General features: G+C 35.0%; 1 protein-coding gene and 1 non-coding gene across 9 annotated transcripts in view; one reads left to right on the top strand and one right to left on the bottom strand.

Moving 5' to 3' along the window:
- The window catches only part of HIPK2 (homeodomain interacting protein kinase 2), a 240281-nt gene that overhangs the window by 32690 nt on the left and 181169 nt on the right, over positions 1-26422 (top strand). The gene's annotated exons all lie outside the window — the stretch shown is intronic.
- LOC141494649 (U6 spliceosomal RNA) lies at positions 4993-5100 on the bottom strand. The gene has a single exon (XR_012470536.1). It is a non-coding gene; the product is annotated as a U6 spliceosomal RNA (small nuclear RNA).

Consider the following 26422-nt stretch of genomic DNA (forward strand, 5'->3'; position numbering starts at 1 on the left):
CCCCGGGGTGTAACTCAGGAGACTCCCCCCGCTGCTGTGAGCTGGGCTCCCAGTGCCCTGGGGCTGCCTCTGGGAGGCTGAAGTTCTTTCGCTCTAGCAGGCCACCCCTCTGGCAGGCCGCCCCTCCAACCCCGGGGAGCAGAACCTTTCTGCTCTTTTCTAGGTTACCTTGAGTAGGAGAACTGCCTCACTGGTTCCCTCTGTGAGTTCTGTCTCTCAAAAATTTAGTTAGAGTCCTTAGCTTATAAGTTTTATGAGAGAGCGCCTGAGACAAGATCCATTCTAGTCTCCATCTTGGCTCCACCCCCCCCAAACTGATCTTATTTCCTAGTCCTCACACATTCCCCTGATACCTAGAACATGACCTCTCCTCATTTCTAAGATTCTGTACAAACCTCACTTTATATATGAAGCTTCTTGTGATATCCCTGACTACTAGAGCTCTCCTCTCCTCACTCCTGTGTGTACATTCATGGTTCTCCTCTTTATGTGCATATTGTGTGATGTCATGCCTTAGGGAGCTGGCATTACAGACAGATTCTGGCAGCTCACTGACATACTCAGGTCTGGTGGCCATGCTTCTCACCTTGGAGAAAGCCCATGTATTGGTGGATGCACAGGTACCAGCCTCTTCCCGTCTCCTCTACATGCAGAGTCTCTGCTCTCCAACATGCTTTTGATGTTTCCCATTTAGAATACAAGTTTCTTGACAGGACATGGAGCAGCAGGTGTTTAATAAAACTTGAGTGAGTTTTTAACCCCATTTTCCCAATATCACTTAGTATTCCCATTCTTTAGAGTAATTGAATCATTTCATGTTTGCTATACACATTTTGAACTTATACCCATATCTTTGTTCTTTCTTGTCCAGAAAAATATTTATTCTATCAAAATCCTAGCTATCCTTCAAGGTTGATCAAGGATCATGGGACCATAGAAACTGTCAGATTCAGTCCTCTTGTTTTAGAGATGAGGATCCTGAGACCTAGACTTTGAAGAAATTTGTATAAGATCATAGACAGATAGTAAATATGGAGATTGGAAACACCTATATACTTTAGGCTTCAAACCTTTGCTCTTGTTAGTGTAACACACCAACTCTGATCTCAGTGCTTTCGTGAAATTTGTCCTAATTCCCCCAAGTACTCTTCTGATATCATCATATTCTTTTTATTGTAGTTATTTGTGTGCCTACTAGACTCTTTAAGGTTAAGGATTGTATCTGCTTCATTATTTTTTATCTATGCATTATTAAACATAGTAAGTTTTTAATGAATACTTGTTGAATTACACTGAATTAAATTGTAATGGAAATCAGTTTAATAAACATTTACAAATTCCATTCAACAAGCACCTTCTAGAGCTTACAAGAGTAACTATCAGTGCAAGTGTAACATGGGAGTTAAATACAAAGTAAAAAAATAAACTCAGCTCCTGTCTTAAGAGACTTACATTTTATTGGGAGGTATAACATATAAAACAATCAATATAATAATTTGAGGGGGAAGAAAGCACTAACCATCAAAGAAATGAGGAAAGGCTATCTATTGGATGTGACACATTAAGCCTTAAAGCACGTGGTAATGAAGAAGTGTATTATATGGGGGGCATCTTGTGCAAAGGCAGGGGACAGGTACAGAATGAAAGTCAGTTTGACTGGATAGGAAAGCTATGTGAGGGAAGGAGAATAACATATTATAATGTTGGAGAGATAAATTAGAGGCAAGTTGTAAAGGATTTTTAAATGCCAAACAGGAGTTTTGTGTGTGATCTTAGGGGATAATAGGGAGCTATTGGAGTTTATTGAGCATGGGAGTTTTATGGTCAAACCCATGCATTTAGGGTGACAGGAAGGGTGGGCAGCTAGGTGGTGACCCAGTAGATAAAACACTGGTCTTGGAGTCAGGAGAAGGAGATTTTGAATCCAGCCTCCAGCACTTACTTAGTTGTGTGACCTTGGGCAAGTCACTAAACCCTGATTAACTTGCATCTAATCACTTCCAGTTGTCCTGATCCATAGCTGACCACTGGACCCAAATGACTGGAGGAGAAAGTGAGGCTGGTGACTTAGTATAGCAATCCCTCACTAAAATCCAGTTCATGTGCCTGTCATGGCATCACCTCCCTGATTTCATGGTCTTATTCAAGACCGAAGGACAAACATCATCAGTGTCCTCCACAGAAATAGGGAAGTTTGCCCTCCTTAATATATTTATATCTTGTTAGGTTTGGATGGTTAAGTGGCTAGTGAGTTTGAAGTTGCGCTAAGAATCTAGAAGGTAATAGAACAGGAACTGGAAGGGATTCCTTCTACCTAAGGCCTAGGTCCTCATTTTATAGTTAAGGGAACTGAGGCTCAAGAAAGAAATGTTTGCCCAGGGTCGTGTAGCTGGTAAGTGGTAGAGATGGAATTTAATCCTAGATCCTCTTCCTTGAGAGTCAGTTTTCTTTTCACTGTGGAACCAACGTAAATATATGAGATCTTAGAGGAAAAGAAGCTGGAGAGAAAAGAGCAAGCAATCCACACTTGTGTCTTAGAGGAAATTCCCAGTGATTGATCAAAGGAAAGAGTAGCAAGAGGGCTCCCAAGGGCTTGCATTACTGAAAGCTGGATAAGTGCCCTGAAGATTGAGAAATGAGAAAAGACTGTTGGATTTGACTTACAGAGGGCTGTTGATAACTTATCGATACTTGAGTAGAGCAGTAGTGATAGGACATGCATTTTTTTTCACTTAGGACAAAGGGCATAAAAGATATAGTTATGAAACAGACTAGTGTACTTTTTTGTTAATACTTTTGTGTTTTTGAGGTACAGTAAGGACTTATGGTATAGAATATGATCATTGTGTAAAAAAAAATTGTGTTCTTTAGAGATGACCCTTTTGACCTCTATACTGTTCTAAAGATGATCTTGGTATTTTATATGTTTGAGAAATGGCCTAATGAAATGGGTCCCTGTGGCCAGTGGTTGGTGATATTCCAGAGTTGCCCTGTCTGTTAACCTACTTAGCATCCCTCACATCTGTTTATATACAGCCTGCTCCCATGTATTAGAGATACTCTTCCTCTAAGGTTGTACTTCCACATGTTTTTGTTTAGAGAGTGGAACTGATGAAACTTGAGATTCATGGTGACTAGCATCAGTTGGTTAAATATTTATTGAGTAGCTACTAGGTGAGGTACTAGGTTCCTTTAAGTAGTATTTCTATACTCAACCTCCACAATGGGCAGTAGTTCAGGGTTTCTTCCCTACCTCCCCTACTGCATTTTTTATTTTCTCTTCTATTACCGATTTCCTGGTAATGAGGGATTTTACATGGAGAAACCAGTATCTGTCATTTACAATTATAAATTACAGATTTTTAATAGTCTTGACTGGCAGGACTTAGGGCAGACATGATGAGGAAACATTCTGATTTGTTCTTAGGTTCTTTTTTTTTAAGTTGTTTTTTTTTTTTGGCAAGGCAGTTGGGGGTTAAGTGGCTTGCCCAAGGCCACACAGCTAGGTAAGTTCTTAGGTTCTTTTTGTCTTTTGAACATTGTCTGAATGTTTCAGGAATTTTCTAAAGGGACAAAAGAAGAGAACTTCCTTTTCTGATAAGGCAAATAAAGCATGGCCCTGGAGTAGAACTGTGTTGTTTATTTAGGGAATGTCACATAGATAGATGACTTTGATAGTAGTCTGAGAGTCTAAGAGGGGAATAAGATAAAATTCAGTTCTTGATGTTTTGAATCCCAGAGGAGTAAAAGCAGAGCAAAAAAGGACCTTCTAGATTATCTTATTTTATTATTTTACAGATCATTATTTTACAGATGAGGAAACTGAGGCCCAGACAGAGGACATGATCTACTCATAGTGATGCAGCAAGTTCGTAGAAAGGCAGAATCGGGTTTGCTGACACCCAGATCCCATGGTCTTCTGTGCCACAATTTGACCCCTGCAGAGGGCTTGCCATTGTTGTAGAAAACAGAGGATGACTGACTAAACTTTAAACAGTCCCTTACTACTATCTGTTCACTCTTAACTCATCTCAGTCTTTTCACACACTCCCCACATTAATGTGACCATATATAAGCCATCAAAGCATCCACAGGGATTATTTAAAACCTTCTGTTGATTTTTAAATGCTCATTTCTTCTCAGCAAGAATGATCTTAGCACTGAGTATCTTCATAGTTTATCTATATACCTCAGCAACCATATCTTCTGATTAGGAGAAGCTTTATATGTTCCTTGTGAAAGATGAGAAATGGAATTTGTATGTGTACAGATCTGAGTTTACAGCTAAGGCCAAGTAAGAGGAAGTAGAAACAGGAGTGAAGTCTTAAGACTTGCAATTGGGTTTGACTTGGTCATTAATTCATCATATGACCTTTATCAAGTCATTTAATTTTTTTGAGTCTCAGTTTCCCGGTCTCTGAAATGGGGATGTTAATATTTTACTACCTACTTCACAGGGTTGTTGTGAGAAAAACACATTTAAATTTCAAAGCACTATGTAAATATGAGCCATTACTAGGGGTACCTAACTGAAACAGAAGTTCAGGGGTAGAGTCAAGCAGTTAAATAGCTTTCTACCTTCTCTGAGACCTTTTTTCTCTTTTATTATCATTGTTCCCCTTTCCATAGGTTTTTCCCCTTTTACTTTTCCCCCATGAGTCCTTTTCTAATACATATTTAAATAGACCATTGGGGCAGCTAGGTGGTGCAGTGGATAGAGCACAGATCCTGGAGTCAGAAGGACTTGAGTTCAAATGTGGACTCTTGACACTTAATAATTACTTAGACCTTAATCCCATTGTCTTGCAAAAACCAATAAATAAATAGACCATTACTATTATATATTTAAACAGACTTAGTTTGAGGCAAAGATTTAGCAGGCAAATATATGACCTAAGCCCTGTGATTAAGAGAGCATTCATGATAATAGGATTCAACAAGAATATAGATATTTGCACTGTATTCTGCACTGTTGCTTTTTTTTTGGTCCCTATTGCCAATCAATGCTTCATGAATTTGCATGTCATCTTTGCAGCAAGGGCCATGCTAATCTTCTCTGCATCATTCCAGTTTTAGTATATGTGCTACCAAAGTGAGCACCCTATTGCCAATCAAATAAAATAAAACTACCCTGGCATTCAATGCTCTTCATAGTACAATAGTACAATAGTACAATAACCATTTCATAGTACAATAACCATGTAGCCCTTTAACCATCTCATACCACCTCATACTGTGTCCTATAACTATCTTATTCATGTTTAAAACCACTATAGCACTTAATTCATTTTTTTTGCACATAGTAGATGTCTGTGGATATTCAAATTAAACAAAGCTAACTAGTCCACCCAGACATAAGTAGTATTCTTATTAATACTGAGATCTAAATGACTGAACTATATCCTTACATTCATAAATACAACCAGAATGACAGGGAATGGATACATGACAATTGTGATAAAAACAAGAACCTTGGGGCAGCTAGTTGGCATAGTGGATAGAGTACTGACCTTGGAGTCAAGATGACCTGAGTTCAAATCCAACCTCAGACACTTAATAATTGCCTGTGTGACCTTGGGGAACGTCACTTAATCTCATTGCTTGCAAAAAACAAAAACAAAAAAGAAGAAGAAAAAGAAAAACAAGAACCTTACACTTTACATCTCTATTTTAAAACCTTTTAAACTATTCTGTTCTAAAATAATCAATCAGTGCTGAAAGAGTTACTACCCTTTAAGAAAGCAATGTAAGTTGAAATTTTATCTCTAAATTATGTATCAGAGGCAGATTGCAAATGGCAGGTGTGCCCAAGCTAAAGCTTAAGGAAATTAGTATTTGCAAAATATGGAATTGTCTCTAAGGTAGAGAAGAGAAATGAGATATTCTAAAAAAAAAACCCAAGAAATATCCTGACTCGAAAAGACAGCTAAAAAAGTTTACATTACTGATATACAGAAATAATATGTGAATGGTCTTTTTGGTTTCATTTTTGCTCAGTGAAAGACAAAAAAGAACAATTTTGAGAGTGTCTTGGAAAAGAAACATTGTGTGTGCCTGGGTCCTCTGAAACAGAAGAGAATAAAGTTAGAAATTAGGATTTCTGAGTTCTGTTTCTTGAGTTAAAAAGCTCATGATAGTTAGAATATTATTAAAGAAAAACTGATAGCTAGCTATGAGAAGTTATCAGGAAGAACCTTTGATGTCAAACTGGCTCAAAGTTTTAGAACTTTTAAGTAATCCCTGAGAAGCATCTGAAACTAAGATAATTCAGGAGAAAAATCCAAATTTTATATATATATATATATATATATATATATATATATATAGAGAGAGAGAGAGAGAGAGAGAGAGAGAGAGAGAGAGAGAGAGAGAGAGGTAGAATGGTTTAATGGGTGGAGACCAGAACTTGAAGCCAAGTTCTGTCTCTGGTACCCACTCTCTGTGAGACCCTGTACAATTTCCTTTACTTCTTAGTATTCTAAGCAACCCTCTTAAAACTATAAGGTATGGAGTAGATGCTGAATTGTCCTGGAAGAGAGAGCTGTTAATGTCAGTGAAATCATTGATCCAGTCCTTAGCCCTTTAGTTGTGTTTTGTTATGTTCATATACGTTTTTGTAGGGAAAATCAAATGTCAAATGGGAAAGTATACTAATTTTTTAATTCTTAAATTTAGCAAACTTATTTAAGTATCTGCTGAATGGAGGCCATATGCTAGTTGCTAATGGAGATAAAAATGTAGACATGACACAGTTCCTGCCTTTATGGAACATAAAATTTTGTGACTAAAATCTTCTTGTTTGAACCATAAAACCCTAACCAAAGCATGTTGGTTCACCTAGTGATAGGATAACTTATTTATAGATAAGGAACTTAAGTCAGTGCCAAACAAATATAAACTAGCAACTGTAATATTAAAAGTCTGTGCATTTTGTGGGAGTGTGGGGAGCTGAGTGGGTGATAGGAAAATAACAGAAGGTAGAGCGAATAAAAAAGCAACCACAACTGAAAGATACTAGTAGTGTAAGAATGTATTAGGATACATTCCTTATAATCAAGAAATTTTGTCTTTCCCTGCTTGTAAAGCTTTTTAAATGGAACAACAGCATAACATATATTTGAGTTTCATTCTATGTATATACTTTGTTATTAGGTAAGTAGAAAGATTACACTGAATGAATCCTGTAATCTTTGGGTATAAGCCATAAGCAATGCTATACTGCTTGCTCATGACTCAAGTAAGGTTTTTATTAGATATGCAATATTTTACGAGAGTATTTTACATTTTTCTTTTCTTCTCTTAAAGTCCTAAGGCTTTTTGGTTTTGTTTTGCTTTATTTTTTGACTGCTGTTAAAGACAGTATGATTGGTCTGAAATGATTTGATCTGGAATGGAAACATTTTTGTGGTATAAGCATCTGTTTGCGGTCACCACCCAGGTACCACAAAGCCATGTAGCGTATAATTTTTAACATCCTTTTTCATTATTGATAGAATAATGAAACAGTTTCTGTGCCAAAAAGAATTCTTTACTCCTTGAGTCTTTGGGTAAGTGAAGAGGATAATGACTTTTGAACTGGGGAGAAAGAGGGAGGGAAAGAGGACAGATACTTCCATCTGCCATGAAAGACCTCAGCTAAGGAAGCTGGAGTCTGAGGGAAGTGAGGCATGTCAGCTTTATATAAGAAGAGAGAGGCATCTCAGACAGGTGTACCAATTGCCTGAAGAATGCAGCTTTTTGCTGAGGCAAAGAAATTGTTCTTTCCAGTAGAGATACCTTTCCAAGGCAAATACTTTGTCTTACTAAATTTTTAGGAAAGCCACAAAGGAACATATAATCATGTTCAATAGATTGAAATTTCCTTGATTCAGGACCAGAGGACAGTGTCTTAAGCAGAAAACATTATAATTTTTTTTCCTTCTCACAATTAGAATTAATTGTGGGATAAAAAGGTTATTGAAATTTCCAGGGCCTTTAGTGAATTACTTGGCCCAGCTTAACCTTTCCAGATCATCTGGTTTTCTTCTTGTTCTTCTGTATTCTGGTAGGAATAATAAAACAGAATAGAATCTGAGAATATAGACTTACAAGTGACTTCACAGATCAACTAGTTGAAATCACCTCATTTTGCAGATGAGGAAGCTAATGAATAAAAGGATCTAATTCACAGGTTGTCTATACCATCTGGAAAATGGGCTGAAACCAACAAAATTTAATAAAGATAAATGTAGTCATAGAATCAGAGATTTGGATCTAGAAGGTACTTAGAAGTTTTCAAATCCAACTCCCTCAATTCTATAGATAAGGAGAGGTTAGGTCATTGGCACCAGCTGAATAGGTAAGAAGCTTCTGAGGCAGGATTTGAAGCAAGGTTCTTTTATGCTTATGCCAGCATGATTTATCTTGCATCCCTAAATCTTGAATTTAGGATCAAAAACTTTCGAGTTACTTTCTGCTACTTTGTCTTTTATTTTTTATGTATACTTTGTCTTGTACAATTGTAGTGTAAGGTCCTTGAGGGCAGGAACTGACTTTGCTTTTTCTTTCTTTCCTACTACTTAGCACAGTTTTTGAAACATAGTATGCAATGTCAAACCGCTCCATTATCTCTGCCAAGAAAACCATATGGATACTAAGGTCCACAGGGTCACAAAGAGCAGAATGATTGAATGACTGAACAACAATGCACTTAATAAATACTTATTGATTGATAGTAATTCATTTGAAAAATTGTTTGGGATTATAGTTAATCACGGGCTTGGTATAAGATAGCTCTATGACTATAATGCAATATTTGGGTTCTTTCATGGAAATATGTGTACATATTTAAAAAAATAATAGGCCCAATGTGTTCTCAGGGTACTTTTGAAGAATTTTGTTCAACTCTGATCTTTGCATTTTAAATAAACTATTGTTGAAGTGGGTAACCAATGTAGTGAGATGTTTAGTCTAGAGAAGTCCAAGTAAGTGGTCATGATAATGACTTTCAAATATTAAAAAAGCTATTGTGTTAAATAGGAACTAGATTTATTCCATGTAGATCTAGAAGGCAAATTTATCAGCCAAGGAGGGAGAATATAGGTTTTCACTCAATATAAAGAATAGAAATTAGAGCTTTCAACTTCTGGGTCATATGAGCAACAGAATGGAGGACTAAATATTTTCTCTGATCCTCAAGACTTTTCAGACCTTTCCAAAATGGAAATCATGTGACAAATATAAAGCAACTTCAGCTGTCTTCATGGTCTGGGTTCTAGGTCTAGAATCTAAAAGAAGTTATTTAAAAATAAAACAAAAAAAAAAGCCATGAACTGATGCCTACTCTGAACTCACTCAGCATGCCATCCCAATCTCCCACACTACCCTACAGCCAGATTACATTAGCAGACAGAAGAATTTAATACACAAGTTTAGAACAAAACTCAACTCTATACTCTAGTCTCCCTTTCCTTGTTCCATTTCTGTGAAAACCCCAGCTTCAGGTTGTTGAAGCTTGTTTTGTCCATGGTGGCATAGCAATAGCCTTTTAAGAGAAACAGCCTGGTAAGGGTGGAAGTGGGGAAGACCTAAAAGAAAGTCAGTGATGAAGCTAACAGTCCCTTAGCATTAGTATTGCAAAGCTCTGTAATTCTGGTGCCAGGGTAGACAGCCCCCTAATACTAACATTTATTGAACCAAAGAACTGAGGAACATAGGAAATGAGATAGGATACTGTGAGTGTAGGAGGACTGTGCAATACTCTACTAAGTAGAGTCTGAAGAGACAATGATAGTTTGAAAATGCAAGAATACAAAAAGAATCTTGAAGATAAGCAAAAGTCAATCATATTAAAAGAAAATAATACTTGCCAAATAAGCAAAATGCATGACCAGGATGCATTAAGACAACTCAAGGATCCTAGGTCTCCCAGAAAAGCACAATAGGACAAAAAAACTTAACACTATGATACAGGAAATAAAAGAACTGCCCAGAATTTTTGAACAAAGAAAATGAAATGCCAATTGAAAGAATTTGTAGATCCCCTTCATTTTGCAAACCTGCAAACTCCTAGACACATAGTGATTAAATTTAACAATACAAATCAGAAACAATAAGTTCTGCAAGCAATCAGGAAAAAAAATCTTCAAATACAAAGGAAAAGAAATTTAAGTAACACAAGACTATTCTGCACCCATTAGAAAATGTAGGAGGGAATGGAATAATTTTGAGCAATGTAACTCCAGGATGCATCACAAGGTGACCTGTTCTGCAAATCTGAATTTAATTAAAATGAAAAAAAATGGACTTCAATAATAAAAAAAGTTTGAATGATTTTTAGAAAGAAAATCAGAACTGAGTAAATTATTTGCTTCTTGAATACCCCAAACAACAGAAATGCAAGAGAAATGAATAAATTTAGCCAAGGACAGCAAAAACAATATAGTGACAGCAGAGAAACAATTAAATATTTTTCTAAATGTACACATGAAGACAGGTGAAAGTGGAAGTCTGATGAAGGTAACTGTGAAGAGGCAGATTTGAAGCATTATGGATAGAATTGGAAAGATTTTACCTATAGGTAAATCAGTGTTTTTTGGGTAGAACTACTATGTTAACTACTATACTAACTATGGGAATATATATACATATATATATATATATATATATATATATATATACATGAAATATATATATATATATAAATATATGAAAAAGGAGTAGGAGTTACAAAGGAATGGGTGATGTGCCTAATCAAATAAAAGGTCTCTAAGAGACAAGTCAACCAGAGAGTGGATGAAGAGGAGAAGAGAAGGACTGAAAGGGAAGTTTAAAAAAGAGGCCTTGCTTTTGGTGGTAGGAGAGGATTCTACTAATAAATGCTTCTGTAGTCAAAAAGAAATGGTCTATGGCTAGAGATAGGGACTTTGTGCTAGATATGACTAGAAGATCTGGTGCTTGAAAAGTTCATTCATCCCATTTCAGAAATTGGGAAATTAGAATTCCTAGGGACAACTAGCACCTGGGGAAGCAGGATGATATGGTCCCAGGGAGGTGATTTTTCAAGTAAGTGAGGAAGAAAAGGTAACTTAAGGAAGGTATAGATCATTGGTGGGTTACATAACCAGGGACGTGCTGTGGGAGGGGCCATGGGGCAGTTTAGAATAATTGGCATTGTTCTGAGAGGGAGGCATGATAGAAAAGTGGAATCCACAGGACTTACTCTATAAATCAGTACCAGAAACAGCCTAGGGGGGAAACAATGTCTACCTTGGAAATTTTGATTGCATGAGGAATATAAAGAAAAAAGAAAGATGATCTAAAATAGACAAAAAAGAGAGGATGGTTAACAAAGAATGAGAGAAATTCTTTTTTGAAAGGAGTACCAAAAGAAAAAAGGAAATTTAATAAATTAATGAGCAGGACTAGTTGAAGTGGAGGAAAGAAAAGGTATCTTCACTGAGATGAGAGGAATAAAAGGAGGGGGGGGATAAAAGCAAGTGAGAAAAAGGAACTAATAAGCAAAACTCCAAAGGGAGAGAGGTCATGAATAAGCAGAGGAGATGGGGGGGGGGGAAGAGAGCAAAGGAAATAAAGCCATCTTTAAAAAGATTAAGGTAAAGTAATTGAAACAACTCAGTACTGTATTTACAAAGAGGAGAGGAATCATTTTTAAATCATTTTAAAGGCAAATGAAGGAAAATACAAAACTAATGTATAACTTTAAATGTGAATGGATTACAATCCAATAAAACAAAAAACTGCGACAGATTGAACAAGAAAATGAAATCTTACAATCTGGTACAAGTAACACAATTTAAAAACAAAGATACACACAAAATAAAGCAGAGGGGATAGAAAAGAAATTTACTATGTAGCAAAGAAATCCAAAAAATCAGGAGTTAGAATCATGCTATTGGACAAGGCAAAAACAAATATTCAAAAAATAAAAACAGGTAAACATGAAAACTACATCATGCTGAAAGAAACAATAGACAACAAACTCTCACCAATAATAAACTTATATATGTCCACTGCCTTGGCATCTAAATTCAAAAAGGAAATATTATGGCGCTTCATGAAAACATGACAGTAACACAGTAGTTATGGGAGATGTCTATATTACCTTCTTAATTTTGACCAAGTCTAACAGAAAGATTAAAAAAAAGAAATATGGAACTTAACAAAATTTTGGAAAACCTGGAGTTAGGAGACTTAATGGCATCTTCTAAATGAAAAATAGAAAATATATACATCTTTCTCAGTACTACATGGAACTTTTACAAAATTTGACCATCTACTAGGTCATAGAATTTTAGCAAACCAATGTAAAAAGACAGAAACAGTTAATGCCTCTTTTATAGACCAATGCAGTAAAAATAGCTATTCACTTTGTGTCCACATGCAAAAAACCAAATGGACTCAAATGGAGATTTAACTGAAATTACAAATAATGAATAGATCAAAGAATAAATCATAGAAACAATGAATAATTATATGAAAGAAAATAATAATCATGAAATACCATACCAGAATTTCTGGGACGCAACTAAAACAGTCCTCGGAGGAAAATATCACATCCCTACAATCACATAATAGCAAAATAGAAAATGAGAGGATTAATGAACCCAACATACATTTTAAATATTAGAAATACAAATAAAACTAAAATAAACACAAAAGGAAAGATTAAAATCAGAGGGGAAATATAAAATGGAAACAAAATAATACAAAAATGATAAATAATACAAAAATGATAAAACTATAAGTTTTTTTTAAAAAAGACCAATAAGGTTGATAAACCCTTAGCCAATCTGATTTTAAAAAGAAATCAGAAAGAATAATCAGAACGTATAATGCATTTATTTGCCAACAAAACGAGAACACAAAAGAAATAGAGGAATACTTTCACAAGTACAGAATACCCATACCAATCAGTTAGAGATCTTAAATAGAGCAATCTTAGAAAAGGAAATAGTTCTAGCTGTAAAGAAGCTACCAAAAAGGGGAATGGGGAATGTCTGATCTTGACAGATTCACAGGAGAATTTTATCAATTTTTCAAAAACAATTGTTATTTATAATTTAGTAAATTCTCAGGAAATAAGAAAACTGGAGGGATTCTGGAAGATGGCGGAATAGGTCAGAACATTCCAAGTTCTCCAGAGTTCTTTCACCAACAAGTCAAAAAAATACCTCAGAGTGAAACTAGAGTTGCAAAAACAAACAAAAATTGGAGCAGAATACTGTTCTTTCTAGGACTACCAGAGAAGATCTGAAGGAAGATCCCCAACCAAAGTCCTGCTGCCTAAGTCAAGTGCAATCACCTCCAGGTTATCTCCCTGAAACAGCCAAGAAGCAAACCCCAGGGGAAGTCAGGTTGGGAGGTAGCTTCTACTTAAACCACAGGAATTTTCATCTCCGTGACAACGGGGGTGGTGGGGTGGTGGTGGGTATCTGAGTTAGGGAAGAGAGAACCTCTGATGATAAGGTGCAGGTGAGATGCAGTCTGGGGCATATGCTGGGTAGAATAGAGGTAGTGGACACTTAACAGGAGAACTGAGTTCTTGAAAACTTGGTCCCAGGTCAGAGGGGAGAACTGAAGGTTATAGCCACTGGAGAATTCCCAGGGAGTAAGATCATTTCTAGCACAGTGTGATCAGGAACCTCATCTATGGCTTGGAGGGGGAAAGGAATGTATAGGTTGGGCCCAGGACAAAGCTCCTGAGGTCAAAGACAACCCTTCTCACCCACCCCCACCAGAAAACACTTTAGGACCAGAGATGAATATAAGAAAAAAACTGCTAATAAAATTCAAAAAATGAAAGAACCTAATCATAGACAATTTCTATGGGAATAGAGAAGACCAGGGTTCATCTTCAGAGAAAGATGCTGCAATCTCTTCTAGTCTAAAGAGTAACATAATGGCTACCTGCTCATAAAGAATTAATAAAGGAACTCAAAAAAGACTTTAAAAATCAAATAAAAGAGTTTGAGGAAAAACTTAAAAAGAAAAATACAATTCAAGAAAAACAAGAAAGTCATGAAAAGAATGTAAACTAATTAGAAAAAATGATCCAGAATCTTAAGAAAGAAAATGACTTTGAAAATTAGAATGGAGCAAGGGGAAGTCAATGTTAAAAGAGATGAAGAAATATTTTTTAAAAATAAAGATTGAAAAAATAGAAGAAAAAAATGAAACACCTCAACAAGAAAAACAACAGATTTGGAGAAAAGATCAAGAAGAGAAAACAAGAATGTTTGCATTACTTTAGTAAGATTCTTCTTTTGATCATAGCTTTCAGATAGCTATGATCAAAAAAAGAATCCTAATATAGTAATACAAGAAACAATTTTAAAAATTTGTCTTGAAGTATTAGAATAAGGGGGGAAAGTACAAATGGAAAATTTTTTCAATCATCACTTGAAGAAGATTCAGGGAGGAAATCTTACAGGATTATCATAGCTAAATTCTAAAACCCTAGGTTAAGGAGAACATATTAAGAGCAACAAGAAAAAAGCAATTAAAATATAGCAGAACCACAATTAGAATTGCACAAGACCTAACAGTGGCTATTTTAAAAGACCACAAGTCTTGGAACACAACATAACAAAGGCCAAAGTAACTGGGGCTTTTTGGTCAAAATATCATACTCAGAAATGATAAGCATTAATCCTGAAGAAAAAATGACATTCAATGAATTGCCAGACTTCGGGATTTTGTTGCAAAAAGACTGAACTTAATAGAAAATTTGACATATAAGAACCAAAAAAATTTAAGGTAAACATCAAACATTAATTACAAGGGACTCAATAAGGATAAATTGTTTACTACTTATACATGTAAATATAAACCATATGTCTTAAGATTATTAGTAGTAACTGGGTAGATAGAAGAAAAGATGGGGGTAGAGCTAGAAGGATGGGATTCTTAAAAGTAAAATGGTTTAGAAAAAGATTTTAAAAAAAGGCTTGTTATCTTATACAAGTGAGGTGTGAAAAGAATTGATAAGAGGAATTAGATGGGGAAGGAGATTAGAAAACTACTCTCAACAGGAATGGATTAAAGAGGGAATTTTATATATATATATATATATATATATATATATATATATATATATATATGACTATAAAAGCCTTCTAAATTCAGGAAAAACAAGAAGGAGATAGGGAGAGAAATGAATTGGAGATAAGGGAATAGAATAAGAAGATATATAGAAAGGTGTATGAGGGAAGGATTCTTTGAAGGGAAGCTGATAAAGGAATAGTGAGTAGAAGTAGAATGGAGGATAAAAATGAAAGATATACACAAATCAAATATGTTTGCAGAAGTATGTATACATACATGTGTATATATGTGTATACATATGCATTCATATATATATGAATATAATATGCTTAATTATAGCCATCCTGGGAGGGAGGTGGGAAGAAAAAAAGATAAACTGCACAGGAAAGAACAGAAGAAAAGGGGGCAGCTAGGTGGCGTAGTGGATAAAGCACTGGCCTTGAAGTCAGAAGTACCTGGGTTCAAATCTGATCTCAGATACTTAATAATTACTTTAGCTGTGTGGCCTTGGGCAAGCCACTTAACCCAATTTGCCTTGCAAAAAAAAAACTTAAAAAAAAAGAACAGAAGAAAAACTACAAGGAACCAAAGAAAATATGGACAATTTTGAATACAATTTTGAATATTTATCACATAGGCTTTCTTGAAATCAAAATTTATTGTTTTATATTTTGAATTTTCTCATGTTTCTATATACACATGACAGTATTTTTTATTTTTTTAAAATAAAAAAGATAAAGAAAAAGAAGGAAAATGAAGTGAGAAAATTATCATCTTTTAGAATCCCTTAAAAGAGTCAAATAGAGACTCATTAAAATCTCTCCCAGAAGTAGTCTCTCCCTAATTTTTTTTTGATATAGCTCTGGAAATGCTAACAATAGTAATAATGCAAGAGAAAAAATAAAAACATAAAAATAGATAAAGAAAAGATTGAAAAACCCTCTGCTGATGATATAATTGTATACTTAGAAAATATTAGGGATTGAGACAATAACTTCAAAGTTTCAGGCTACAAAATAAATCTTCAAATATCAACAGTATTTCTATATAATAATTAAAAAACAGAAAAAGCAATTGAAAGGCAAAAATCATTTCAAATTACTACAAAAATACAAAAATCTCTGGGGATTGACCAACAAAAGCAAATAAAAGAATTTATTGATTTAATTACAAAAGTCTCCTTAAAGAAATAAAGTACAACTTAAATAATTGGAGGAATATTCATTGCCAATGATAATAAAAATGAACACCAACATAATAAAAATGAAAGTATTACTAAAGTTAATTTATAATTTTAATGCTATACCAATCAAATTACTAATGAGATTTTTATGGAACATGAGAAAACAGTAATAAAATTTATTTGGGGGGAAAAAAATCTAGATTATCAAGGGAAATGATAAAAAAAGAAGTAGAAGTAGGGATGAAGGGGAAATAACTCTTCCAGACCTCAATAATATTAGAAAGCAAAAGTTATCAACTATCTGAACATATACATACATACATATATATATATATATACATATATATATATGTATATGTTGAGAGAGAGAGAGAGAGAGAAGAGAGAAATGGAACAATAGACAAGGGAGAATCAGAAACAACTGAGCAAAATAACTCATTATTTGATAAAGTGGAAAACAGTTACCTTGGGAAAAACTAATTATTACTAGAAAGTAATCTAGCATAAATTAGGCTTACATCAACACTTTAGATCATATTCTACAATATATTCTAAATGAATACATGATTTTAATATTAAGTACAAACTATTTTAAAAAATAAGAAGAGAGGGGTGGCTAGGTGGTGCAGTAGATAAAGCACTGGCCCTGGAGTTCAGATACTGCCTCAGACAGTTAATAATTACCTAGGTGTGTGGCCTTAAACAAGCCACTTACCCCCATTTGCCTCGCAAAAACCTAAAAAAATAAAATAAAAATAAGAGGAGAAACAGATCATATGCCTCTCCCAGCTATGGATAGATGTTTTCTTAGCAAAAACAAGAGATAAAGAGAATTCCAAAAGATAAAATATATCTTTGATTATGTGACAATGGAAAAGCCTTTTCCCAAATAAAATTAATATATCTAGAATAAAAAAGGGAAATCGCCAAATGTGGAAAAAACCTTTATATTAAATTTTTCTGATGAGTTTGGTATCTAAGATAAAAAGATTAATAAATATATATTGAGATTAATAGCCATTCCTCAATATGTTCATAGTCAAAGGCTATAAACAAATTTCTCAAAAGAATTATATAGTATTCATAGCTTCATGAAAGAGCTTCAGATCACTAGTAAAAAGAGAAACAATAAACAGCAAATCAAAAGATCACCAGGTTTCACCTTATACCCTAAAAATTAGCAAAAATTGCCAAGAATTGGCAATTGTTGTAGAATGATAGATACACTAGTAAATTGTTGGTGGAGCTGTGAAGTGGTATAATGATTTGGGAAAGCAGTCTAAAATTATTTAAAGTGATTAAAATATCCATAACTCTAGACCAAAGACTCCATTGTTTATACCTCAAGGAAGCCATTGATAAGAAGAAAGTTCCCATATAAATCAAAATATTTAAAACATCATTATAATAGCAAAGATTAAAGTAAATGCTATCAATTGTGAAATGACTAAACAAATTGTGGTATATAAATGTACTATAAGAAATTATCCATGTAATATAGAGTAGCATGGAAAGATCTTTATGAACTGAAAAAGAGTCAAGTAAACAGAACAAAAAATAATATACACAATTTCAACAATGGAAATGGAAAGAACAATTACACACCAAATAATCAAAAGTGAAAGTAACAAAATTATAAAATAAAATAAAATAAAATAATAAAATCAAGCAAGACATACATAAAGAAATGATATCCTTATTCTACCCCTTTGTGGAAGTGGGAGGTTCATGGGTGATATACATGTTTTGGGACTTTTTTTTTTTTACTGTATCAGTTGTGTTGATTTTTCTCACTCCTTAAAAATATTCTTTGTTTTATGGGATGACCCAAGAGCTTAGAGGAAGAGATACTTGTGATAATTAAAATCATGTAAAAACAGAAGACATCTAAAAAATTAGAACTTTCCAACAAGGGAATATACACCATCATGAATACAGAAACTCTTCTTTGTGGGAAGTATTGTAGCAGAGCTTGGATGACTATCAGAAATGTGGTAGAGAGGAGTTTTACTTTTGGTAGAATATTGGACTAGAAACAATGAAGGAAATATTAGTCTGATGACTTTTCTGGGAAAACTACTACTTTTCATGGATGGGAGGAGTGAGTTGCCCTATTTAACATGTGTAGTGGCTGTTTTCATAACAGGGGAATAATAGTAAATGACTTTTGTGCTCCTGAAAATTGGTTTATGTATTGTATTTAACATTAATTAATTAATTCATCTAAATGTTTATTGAGGAACTTGTGTTTTTTCACCCTATGCTAGGTACTTTAGGAAAGGAAATCTCAGATGTCTTGTCCTCAAGTAATTAAGAATATAATTGGTGGGTTGAGACACAAGAAACAAAAGAAGCAGAATGGAATGCCAGAAAAATGAATACAGGAAGTTAAGTACCAGGAAAGTGTAGACAAGGAGGTGGTTTTTGTGAGCTAGAGTAGTCAAGTAGGATCCCATGGAAGAAGTACTATTAGAATTGTTTCAAAGATTTTTTAAAGCAAATTTTGACACTAACAAATAGCTTAGTGATCTCACTCAAAATGAACTTGTTTGATGTTTGAGTATCCTTGCCTACACCAGTGTTTTCCCGTTGAGAGGCAACTCAACTCAGTTCCAGAACAGTTGTCTTCATGGTGTATTCTTCCTTTTTTGTCCAAGGAATCTTTGCTTTTTAGCTTTTGGTGAAGACTAACTCCCATATAATGGTGCTCTAAGGTAGGGGAGGTAGGAGGAGGAAGCAAGAAGAAATATGTAGTCAAATGAACCTCTAGCTTTACTGTAGACAGAACTTTTAAAAGTAACTGAATGTGCCAAAGACTCAGTTGCATGGGATGGAAACTTCAGGGACTTCATAATAGAGGGGACCCTGAAGAACAGGTATGAAATAGCCTTATACCATAGACAATAGCTTAGTGATTCTGAAACCATGAATAGCATATCTTTTGGGGTAGAAAGATTTTGCCAGTTATCTAAGCTGTGAAAGATTCTGGTACCTCAGGCACAAACTAAGTGGCCAAAACTGAAATGCTAAAAGTTAAGGGTCAGTCAGTGCTAAGAGAAACCAACAAAGAACCTAGTTTCTTAGTGGTTCAGACTGGACTGAGTTGGTTCACTGAAGATGGAGGGGCATTATTTTTTCTTCCATTTTTCTTTCTTTCATGTCTTGCTATTACTAAAGTTACAAGTTGAACTAAATAAAGGCCCTTTCAACTCTTTGGTCATGGTCTTTACTACCTGGGTAGTCTCGGCTGGATAATAACAGCACAGCATTCTTTTGAAATTGTGGAGTGAACTTTATTTTGGTCAATAGGTTAAGGTTAGTTTACTTATTTCATACCCACTCCGTTGCATACTAAGGTTTACTTAGAGAGCTGTAGGTAGGATCTTTACCTATGCTTACAATTAAATATCGTACTCTTGTCACCAAGCTAGTATATTTTTTCCTTCCAGCTTTGAAAGGTCAAGTGCCTGCTAGTCAGCCTCTCTTTAGCACACCTGGGTTTTTTCCCTTGGAACTTTATCCTTTTTTTACTCTGCTATGTTAAGAGCTAACAGGCAAAGGGGCATCTAGGTGGTGCAGTGGATAGAGTACCCGGTCCTGGAGTCAGGAGCACCTGAGTTCAAATCCTGACCCAGACACTTAATAATCACCTAGCTGTGTGGCCTTGAGCAAGCCACTTAACCCCGTTTGCCTTGCAAAAAAAAAAAAAAACAACCTAAAAAAAAAAGCTAACAGGCAAAGAACACATCCCCACTACATTTATCTTCCTGGTTAATTTCTATGTGTCTCTTTGGAGGGACCTTTACCTGCGAAGAATCACCTCTGTAACATAACTGAAAATAGTGGTTTGAAGACTTCTGGCAGGTGAGGTAAGGAGGAAATATGGACTCCCTTCTCCCTCCTCACATAGTCTATTTTGTTTTGGGGTAACTGTTGAACAGCTTCTTATACGAATTTCACCAGCAACTCTATATTGAGTCACCTTAGAGATGTAACAAAAACCAAAATGTACCCCATCAGACATTTCTGTTTCATTTCCTCTCTTTATAAAGTTTTACTTCTATAGACTATGCGAACAGTTTAAAAATGCCAAGTTAGATTAGTGATCTTTCCAGTCTGTTCTTCCATTTCTTTTTTTTTTTTTTTTAGGTTTTTGCGAGGCAAACAGGGTTAAGTGGCTTGCCCAAGGCCACACAGCTAGGTGATTATTAAGTGTCTGAGACCAGATTTGAACTCGGGTACTCCTGACTCCAGGGCTGGTGCTTTATCCACTGTGCCACCTAGCCACCCCTGTTCTTCCATTTCTAATAGTGGCAGCAGTGTAGAGGAGATGATTAAGTAACTTTCCACTATTTTTCCTCAAAGATATAAATTGAATATCATAAATTACTTTAAAAATATCTATTTAAAATTTCAAATAGGATTTCCATTTCTAGTGCATATGTCAATAAGGCCCTATTTACCTAATTATCTATGCTTTCACAAATGAAAACCTTTTAATCCTGCTTCCTCCTGATTTTAGATCTTAATTTCTGACATCTATATAAATATGAACATAATCTGAGGGGAAATTATGAAAGGTTCAAATAGTAAGTACTTTTTAATGACCCACTTTAGGGGGCAGCTAGGTGGCACAGTGGATAGAGCACTGGCCAGAGTCAGGAGTACCCAAGTTCAAATCCGGCCTCAGACACTTAACAATTGCCTAACTGTGTAACCTTGGGCAAGTCACTTAACTTCATTGCTTTGCAAGAACAAAAACAAAAAAGCAAAACACAACCAAACAACTAACTTCATCTTCAAATGCTTTCTGTACTTCATTTAAAAGCAAATGTGAAAAACCTCAAGATTGTTTTTTCTAGGGGCAGCTTGGTGGTACAGCCTAGCTGTGTCACCTTGGGCAAGTCACTTAATCCCATTACCTTGAAAAAATTTTTTAAAAAGATTATTTTTCAGTCCAACTCCAGATGCTGCTTTTGAGATGTGCAAGTTACCTGACTAGTTTTTGAAAATGGTCCATAGGTAGATGTTAGCATTTTAGGAACATTTTAAAAAATTAATAAACATATTTATGTTAATGTATCAACTAAAAAATGACATAACTTTGGAACTTTAATTTAGTTAAAGGAAATATATGAAAGTGATTTAAAATACCTGACTTCATGGTTCAGAGTGCTGGGAGTGTGTGTGTTTGTGTGTGGGTATGGGTATTTCAAAATGGAAATAAGTTGTCTTAAATATTGAAACAAATAAAATGGCCTTGAGATTTGAGATTTTTTTTCTTTACTAACTCTGTGTAAGAGACTGAGTTAGTTGAATTAAGATACTTACAGCCTTAACTACATTTCCAGTGTGTAGCACAGTGCTCTGCATACATTAGGCACTCAGAAAGTGATTAGCAAATTGAATTTCTTGGCTTTTGTCAGTAAGACAACCGTTTTTATTTAATATGTATGAGTGATTTATTTCTCACAAGCATGACTAAAATCAAAGTAACTGGAGCCCTGAATTTTTGAAATTCCTTCAGAGTTCAGAAATCTTTGGATCCACCATTATCTTATTGCTAGAAATGCACTGATAATGTAAAACATAATTTAAGTGATATAATGTCATGCATTTTTACTGTGTATTTTAAAGAAATATCAATAGTCCAGTTTCTTTGTATGACTTTCAGAAGAAACACATCATATTGTTTTCTGGAAACATTAAATTTGATGTAAGGAAAAAGTGTATAATAAAGGGATATCAATTACTAAAAAAAAAGATTATTTTTCTGAAAACTTGAAATTTTGGTACTTTCAAGTACCCTATTCAACCCTCTTTATTTACCCTCTAGACTAGATCTTGCTACTATTTTTAGCATGGTCATATGTCAATTGGAAAACTTTCAGTCAGATGAAGGTAAGACTTTTTTAGCAGGGGGCAGCTAGATGGCACAGTGGATAGAGTACCAGCCCTGGAGTCAGGAGTACATGGTTTTCAAATCCAGCCACAGACACTTAATAATTACCTAGCTGTGTGACCTTGGGCAAGCCACTTAACCCCATTGCCTTGCAAAAACTAAAAAAAAAAAAAAGACTTTTTAGCAAAGGACAGCTTTAAAGGTGGGAAGATGGTTCCTTTTCAGTTTCTATTAGATATTAAAATATAAATAAAAAGGGATTTTTCTGCTTTGTTGTTGAATTGTGATCACATCAATTTATGATTGTCTCACATGTCAAATAGGAATTTCCTCCCCAGAACTTTCAAAGATCAGTATCCATTTGTGCATACACTGTATTCTAGATTTGGAGAACTGTTCAGTTTGACCATTTACAGTTTGATTTCCTCCAGAATAAGAATTCTAACCATTTTCAAACATTATACAAATTTTGAGACTGAAAGAAAAGCACTAAACAGAGTTACATCCTCTTTGTGAATGAACAGTTTGGGTTGATTTTTTTTTTTTTGTATTTTGGAGGGCTGGGTCCTCCAGTGAGGGTACCTAGATGATTAGATAAATAGACATCTCTGACCTCTTAGTGTAAAAGGGAGTGAGTAACTGATCCAGGGTTCATTTCTATTGGTAGCAAAAGAATAGGTTTTCTTTCTATTGTTGCTTTTAAAAAATTCTCAGAATTTTGAATAAGACAATGATAAAAGTCAATCAATTTATTCTTTTATGTTTTTTAAAAATTTGCTATTCAATTTAGTTTGATTCTGATGTTTTTCTTTCAGTCTCATAATGGTTGGATATTATACCTTGAAAGAAAGAGGATCCAAAAGATATGACATATTGAAGAAGTACTTAGTGGAGATTCAACCCAAACCATATATATATAGTTTAACTTAGGAAGGCAAATGGACTCTGCAGAGGATGGAAGTAGAGTTTTATATTTTGGCAAATGGAAACAAAAAATTTGACTGATGGGAAATTAAAGCAGACAACAGAGTGCTTTTTGTGAAGGACAGGCAAGGCCATTTTGTAGTTCAAAACTTAAATTTTAGCTGATGGTACACAAGATTGAGTTCCTCTTAGCCTACAAAGATAATGGAGTAGTTAGGAGATTGGGTTATATGAACTTAAATAACCTTAGGGAGTAGGTAGAGTATATTGGATGCTGAACATGACAGATAAGAGAGTGTTGTTTAACTTTGGTGAGCTGTAAAAAGGCAAAATTCTGACCTTCTTTGTATGTACTTGATAAATAACCTAATTGGCCCAGTTGTCTTCAATGAGCTATTTAAAGACTTTTAGCCCTACTTATTTTTGCAGTTCAGTATCTTAGTGCAGCAAACTTGGAAATGGTGTTCAGTGTTGAATTATAATGGGATTGGATGTCCTAATCCTAAACTTGGAGACCAGTGGCAGAGGCTGTCTGATTCCATCTCTATCCTAGTAGTGATGAATAGGATTGTTATGGTGATTCTCCCTTTCTCTCTTCATCTCTCTCCCTTTATAGCTCTTCTCTCTCTCTCTCTCTCTCTCTCTGTCTCTGTCTCTCTCTCTCTCTCTCTGTCTCTCTCTCTGTCTCTCTCTCCTCTCTCTGTCTCTCTCTCCTCTCTCTGTCTCTCTCTCCTCTCTCTCTATCTCTCTCTCTCTCTTTTCTCTCTCTCTCTCCTCTCTCTCTCTCTCTCTCTCTCTCTCTCTCTCTCTCTCTCTCTCTCTCTCTGTCTCTCTCTCTGTCTCTCTCTCTCTCTCTCTCTGTCTCTCTCTCTCTCTCTCTATCTCTCTCTCTCTCTTTTCTCTCTCTCTCTCCTCTCTCTCTCCCTCTCTCTCCCTCCCTCCCCCTCCCTTCCCCCCCATTCTTCCTCCCTCTCATTTAGTTAATAGCATAGTCCTGAGAGTTATCTTCCCTCTTTCTCAGTGTCTTTCCTTTCTTCCCTAAGGATAACATTTCAGGGCATGCATAAACATGAATGGGAAAAAAATTCATCTTTATTTTCATTATGCTATTAACACTATGTTAATTTATCATTGCCTTCAGTTATTTAATGCACAAGAGGCTTTTAGTTTTCAACAGGTTGCAAAAGGGAACCGTCACCCTAAAAAACTTACGACAATGGCCTTTAGGACCAAACCTATCAGAGCATCTTCTGGTACTATGCAAATCTTTGTTGATGGCAGTCAATTCTGTTCCCAGTGTGCCCACCCTGTGCCTCCTTCATGTGGCAATAGTACATGAGTGCTGTGATATCCTAACCTCCAGATGCACCATTGCCTTCATTCAGGCTCAGTATGTATTATTTGTAACCATTTGTGGAACGGATGCTCCAAGTCTGTGAGAAATGGCAAACATAATAAAATGCAACATTTTTGGTTCAGCATTATATATTCTTGTGATTAAAAATAATGAATTTAATTCTCTGTCCCAGGGAAACCCTGAGAGTGTTGTGCAATGAAAGAAGGAAGTTAGGAAATGAGTATCTTTTCCATTCCCTCTCTTGAATCCCCCTCTCTCCAACTCCATAAAAGTTGTATGCTACTTGCCCGTATTCTCATTCAGAATTTAAGAAGGCAAAGACAATTCACATCTCCAAGGGATTCTGCATTGTAGAATAATGATTTTCAGATGCTCATTACTTCCCTTATACTTGTGAAATATCAAAGTTGGACATGAAGTCATCATTTTCTAGTTAAAGAATCTCACAGAGATGCTTCTGAGTAGAAAGGAATGTTTTCTTCCCTCCTAAACAAGGCAATATGTATTTCTTGGTGCTTTGGAAGGGACAAGATAGGGTCAATAATTTCACTGGCATAGGACAAAAGTTTCCAAGTTGAACAAACTTGAGAACTAAAGATACTCTTCTTGTTACCAAAGTTCAGATTCTAAATTATACCTAACAGACAGAGTTAAGGTGATAGGAATCTAAGGAAAGGAAAAAGTAACTGTTGTAAAAATTATGTATTTTGATATATAATGAAAAGCTCTGGGGTTGTAAATCAAGTTGGAAGGATTATAGGATTCATAGAACTTGAAGGAACCTTAATCATCATAGATTTCTTCCTTTTCATTTTACACATGAGGAAACTGAGGCTCAAAGAAGTTAAGAAATTTGTACAGGGCTACAATGGTAGTAAATAGCAACTAGAGGATTCAAGTTGAAGTCCTCTCCAAAAGCAGTGATCTTCTTCTTAAAACTATACTAAAATAACCAGATAGTTTTAAATTCATTAATTATGTATATTTATGAGATTTCTATGGAACAATTTTTTTTATTTCTTCTTTGTCATACACAAATGATATATCCTAAATTAGATTCTCATCTCTCTAGTGCTGATGAGTGTAAAGTTTCCTCTGATGGGTAGAAGGAAGAAACTCCTTCTTCTATGCCTGTCTCACTTTTCTTTAGTTGTAGCAGATACTGCTACAATTACTAGTTGGAAAAATGAAAGGGGCAAATACTAAACAATATCATTCCTGATTTCCTGAAATCTTTCCTTTTGCTTTTGGTTAAAAGGCAAAGGTGAGTTTTTTGTTTGTTTAATTGTACATTGCATGAATTTAAAAAAAAAACCATCACATTTATTGTTTGTTTTTTTTTTTTAAACAAACTTATCACTCAAAATTTATCTCAAAGGATACCCTTCCTCTATGGAGCTTTTTCCACCCTGATTTTGAACTTTTTCCCAAATCTTCCATTTTATACAAATTATTATAGTATTTTATTTGTGCATCCCATTGACTTATCACACTCTACCCCATTCTATTTTATTTGCATATGATTTCTATGATTGCACAGTTCTTGAGAACTGTCACAGTTTTAATTCCCTTTCCCAATCTTAAAAAGCTATGATTTAGCAAAGTGTTCTCTTTGGAGAGCAACCAAGCTGCCTGGTTTTACAGATTAGTCAACATAGACACTATCTGGGCCAAGCCTGTTGCTGCTCAAACCTTAGGTGATTTTTCCTCTCTGTACATATGCACATTCCCCCCCCCCCTCTATTTTTAGATCCTCTCATAAAGTTTTTAGCTTAGGAAAATCTTTTTTACTCTTCCCTTTCACCTTTTACGATACTGGACTCGTAGCACTTAGAACCTTTTAGGATGTCCTTGTTTTCTCAACCCCTGATCAGGGCACCTACATCTGCCTATACCTCTCCTGTAAAGTTAGATTTCTATCATTCCCCAATATAAGAATGAGCCCTTTAACAGGTCTTCTACCTCTTGTTGAAACCTCCTTCAAGCGTATTTCTACTAACTTCTATTTGAG

Source organism: Macrotis lagotis, chromosome 7 (assembly GCF_037893015.1).
Source record: "Macrotis lagotis isolate mMagLag1 chromosome 7, bilby.v1.9.chrom.fasta, whole genome shotgun sequence".
Lineage (NCBI taxonomy): Eukaryota > Metazoa > Chordata > Mammalia > Peramelemorphia > Peramelidae > Macrotis > Macrotis lagotis.